Source organism: Bos grunniens, chromosome 12 (genome assembly GCF_055505025.1).
Source record: "Bos grunniens cultivar Pamir isolate PY7600 chromosome 12, Bosgru_T2T1.0, whole genome shotgun sequence".
Taxonomy (NCBI): Eukaryota; Metazoa; Chordata; class Mammalia; order Artiodactyla; family Bovidae; genus Bos; species Bos grunniens.
The window spans coordinates 14,423,772-14,428,676 of NC_141176.1; the positions used below are offsets into that span (position 1 = coordinate 14,423,772).

A 4,905-nucleotide genomic window follows, 5' to 3' on the forward strand; every position below is an offset into this window, starting at 1 on the left:
TAGTATCATACTATTTTAATCACTGTAGCTTTGTAATATATTTTGAAATTTGGATACCTCCACTTTATTCTTCTTTCTCAAGATCTCAGGATCAAAATAGCTTTGGTTATTCAAGATCTTTTGTGATTTCATATGAATTTTAGGATTTTTTTTTCTATAATAAGATACCATTGGGATTTTGATGGAAATAGTATTGAACCTGTAGATTGCTTTGGATAATATGGATATCTTAACAATATTGAGTCTAAACATGGGGTGTTTTCCATTTATTTGTATTTTTATTTTCTTCTTTCTTCAATGTAGTTCAGTTTTCAGTGTACAAGTTTTTCCAACTATTTGGTTAAGTTTATTCCTAAGTATTTTATGCTTTTGATGTTACTGAAAACGGGACTGTTTTCTTGATTTTCTTTTTGGATATTTCATAGTTAATATATAGAAATGGACCTTGTTTTTTAAATTAATTAATTAATTTTAATTGGAGGCTAATTACTTTACAATATTGTAGTGATTTTGGCCATATGGAATTTGTTTTTGTCTGTTGATTTTCTATCCTGAAGTTTCCTGAATTCATAATTAGTTCTAAGATTTTTGTATGTGTGTGAAATCTTTAGAATTTGCTGTGTATAGGAGCAAATTCAGAGAAGGCAATGGCACCCCACTCCAGTACTCTTGCCTGGAAAATCCCATGGGTGGAGGAGCCTGGTAGGCTCCAGTCCATGGGGTCGCTAAGAGTCTGGCACAACTAAGCGACTTCACTTTCACTTTTCACTTTCATGCATTGGAGAAGCAAATGGCAACCCACTCCAGTGTTCTTGCCTGGAGAATCCCAGGGACAGGGGAGCCTGGTGGGCTGCCGTCTATGGGGTCACACAGAGTCGGACACGACTGAGGCGACTTAGCAGCAGCAGCAGCAGGAGCAAATTATCTGTAAACAGAGATGCTTTTACTTTTTCCTTTCTGATTTGGATGCCTTTCGTTTTTCCTTGCCTAATTGCTTTAAGACTTTCCATACTATGTTGAACAGAAGTTTCACCACTATATTTCAATCAAACGCCAGTAATAGTGATTTAATCTCTTATATATATATATTTTTTTTTCTCTTTCTTTCCAACACTGCTGCCACTTTGGTTTTCATCACTTCTCTCTGCAACAGCCTAACTGATTTCATCCTGATCCTACGTTGCTCCTTTTGATTTTTACACCTCTCTGTGGAGTGACATTTCAGTAATAAAAATGCTCCCTTTCTTAAACACATGTTATGTAGTCCTTTAACTTTTAGGACAAAAATAACATTTTCTTTTTTTGCTTAGCATGTAGGGCCCTGCATGATCTGATTTTCAGACATCTCTTTAGTTTTTGTCTTTTACCAGCCCTTCATACAAAGCATTTACCAAGTAGAACTCCTATCACCATCTAAATATTGTGTACTTTCCTACCCCTGGTCTGTGGTGCAAGCTTTGAACATTATAAGATTTTTTTCAGATGATCTTCTTATCCTTCGACTCATTCATCATCAGTCAGCTCAGTGTCATTGTCACCCAATTTCATTCAGATGTCCCTCTTTTGTGTTCTTATAGTGTCCATATCACATATCTTTTTAAGTAGACCACATGCATCTGGAGTTGTTACTCTATGCTTTTTTAGTGTATTTTTACTATGAAAAGTGAATTAAGTGCAAGTGTTAGTTACTCAGTCATGTCTGACTCTTTGTGACCCCGTGGACTGTAGCCCATGAGGCTTCTCTGTCCATGGGATTCTCCAGGAAAGAATACTGGAGTGGGTAGCCATTCCCTTCTCCAGGGATCTTCCTGACCCAGGGATCAAACCCAGGTCTCCCTCATTGCAGGCAGACTCTTTACCATCTGAGCCACCAGGGAAACCCATTTTCTACTATAGTCACTGATTATTTTTACATTCTAACAAAATAAATAATTGAGGGAATACCTATTGAGGGACTTGATAGTGTTGGGCTGCAGAAGAGAATGGTGTGGAGGGGTGAGGTGGGCAATAGAGAGGTAATGGGTCATGATACCTGTTTCCACACCTGAGAGCTTTCCTAATGGAGGATTTATAAAGCCATCTGGGGGATACTGCAGCAGAGCAGACTTTCTCTTGATATGGGAAAAATGAGCAGTGTTGTTTGAATAAAGAATAGACTACTGGGTCATGAGGAAGTGAATAAATCACTTATGGGTCTGTTTAGAGAAATGTTGGACTGTGTCTTTTGATTAAGTTTTCTGTTGAAGGAAGGAATTCAGCCTTTTCTGGAGGGCTAGGTCAGATGGCCTATGAGGTTTCTTCCTAATGTTTAAAAAAGTATTTATTTATTCATTTATTTTTGGTTGCATGGGGTCTTAGCTGTAGAACGTAGGAGATTTCCATTGTGGTGTGAGGGCCCTTTGTTGAGGTAGGAACATAGGGGAAATGTCTGTACCTTCCTTTCAAGTTTGCTGTAAACCTAAAGCTGCTCTAAAAGGTAATGTATTTAAAAAAGTAAATAACAGCCTCTTCGCACTTATACCCTGAAAACAGACTGACCTACCTAGTAGCATTCAGAAACTACCAGCATAGGCAAAGGATTTACTGCACAAGTGTTTGATGGAGCGGCTTCCTGATTTCTGTGTTTCACTCTTTTCCTCATCAATAGTATCCCATTCCTGATGGCCAGTATTTCGCAGTACAGTGGTCAAGGAACGATGTTTCATGTATCCTAAGACACCTATCTCATTCTACCTTGTGTTATTAACACATTGCTTTTTTTGTGCTTGAATATCCACCCAATTAGATACTGAATGATGTCTTCAATTTTCATTTACCCTCTGTAGCTTTAGTATCTGTCCTTAGCAAGGATTCCATAAGTAATTGTTAAGCTTAATTGAATTCAGGTGACAGGGCAAAACAGATTCAGCTAATCCATTCTAAAATAATGTGGTATCTACCAGAGGGATAAAACTAGGAAAAAAAAGAAAAACCTGAACCTGGGACCTCACGATACTCTGGCATTTCAGCTCCTGAAATGTGGCAAGTGGATAGTACAGGCCGGTTGGTGAGGGAGAAATGCCCATTACAGGGTGGGGAGGTGAACGGTACAGCTGAGAGTCATAGCAGGCATGGGGGGCTGAGCACCTCCGTCCTGACTTAGCCTTAAGTGGTCCTCAGTAGCATCCGACAGGCAGACCCCCCTGGGGATCCAGGAAATATTGCAAACACAGGGAATTCATTCCACTGTTAATGTTGGCTAGATTACACACAGTATGAGTTTAAATACCAGAATTCACAAAGCAAGAATGTTTCTGTCTTTTTCATAGGAAACTAAAAATGGCATTAGCCTCCAAAGACAAAGAAAGAAACCACCAGATTTTTCAAGAGGAGGAGAAAGGATTTTGATTCCTTTTTTTTTTTTTCTTACAGATTTTTTTTATGGCTCACAAAGCTATGCTCATGAATCCTTTGGTGTTGACAGCAAGGTATCCCACAGTATCTACCAGGTAGCTGTTGATCTGTAAATCATCCACCTTCTCTCCCAGACTTATTGCCTCTGGGGAGCCCCTGCATGGCAGCATCCTGCTTGGAGCTGAAAATAATTGCTGATCTTTATAAAGGCACAGAGAGGCCTGAGGGAAGAAATGCTGGACCTAAAGAATAGCGGCAGTGGTACAAAAGGAGCTGACCAGTCTGTATAGTAACCTTTTACTCAAAAATTCAACTGAAAGCCTTCCCAAGTCTGCACGTCCAGTTCTGTTGGCCTGTTATCTGCGGCAGCAGAGATCAGATATGATGACAAAGCTATGTGAACCCTGGGTGGAGAGACATTCCCGTGATGTGCCCTGTGGGACTTTTTCCTTCCAGCTGACAGCATCGTCTGTTTAAAAAAAAAAAAAAAAAAATTATGCTTCTAATCAAGACTGAAGCTGAGAAATTGTCCTGACAGGGATGGAAGCTGTAGCATGCATGGCCTGTTCGATTTGCATTCTTTGTTCAGTGGGATGCAAAGTCACTACCAACAAATTGAAATACCAAGGCTCTTCTCTCTGACTTTCCTATACACAATCATTCCACCATCCACATGCATGCCTGCAGACATGCACATCCACCTTACTACTACAGAGTCAAGTCTTTTTTTCTTCTTAGTTTCAGGTGGAATCAGTCAATTTCGCTCTGTGTATCTCTCTCTCTCCAATGCTTCCCTGATTCATGGCTGACTTTCCTTCCAGATTTGGTTGTTTTAAATTCAGGACAACCTTGATAAAATAAAGACACTGTACCACTAAGGAGATTTGAGGGAAAGATAAAAAGCCTCTGTCCTTAAAGGAAACACCAAAAGTTGAGTCAAAAAAATTTTTTGAGTGGGCATTAGTTGCTGTAATAAGTGACCATTTCCCCACAATGATTAATTTGAAAGGGACAAGAGTTATCTACAAGTATACAGTTTGATGCGTTTGGTAGGGGAAAAAACAAGCCTCCTTACTTTATAATGACAGCTTGTGTTTTAGGTCTCTTCCTAATGTGGGGATGTTGCCAAGGCAATAGCTTGGCAATCTTCTACATGGCTGCTTTTTACATTAATCCACACAGGCTTCACGGATGTTAATCTTTATAACATACCTATGTAGTCCAGAAGGGCAGACTCTTTTTAGTCTGTTTTTCATGAAGAATAATAGAAAACGAATGTTTCTGGCCTCCCTTCTCCTTCCCAGGACACACTGTCAGTGACCAAACCTTGGATTGTGGCATGGCCTTAGGACCTCAGCCCAGGACTGTGGAGAAAAGAGAGCAGGAGGCCTAAAGGGAATGAATGCAACAAGCCAGAGCAAGGACACAGCTGATGGTCAGAGCTGCAAGGTCAGCTACTGAGAAAACATGGAGGCCAGCGGGCAGAAGCCCAAAAGGAACCAGAGCCAAAAG

The 4,905-nt window shown here is 40.0% G+C and overlaps 1 long non-coding RNA gene across 1 annotated transcript; it reads left to right on the forward strand.

The window, feature by feature from the left end:
- Positions 1-2,974: 2,974 nt before the first annotated feature.
- LOC147361395 (uncharacterized) lies at positions 2,975-3,962 on the forward strand. Its single transcript, XR_015137834.1, has 2 exons — positions 2,975-3,046; positions 3,412-3,962. It is a non-coding gene; the product is annotated as an uncharacterized LOC147361395 (long non-coding RNA).
- The last annotated feature ends 943 nt before the right edge of the window (positions 3,963-4,905 follow it).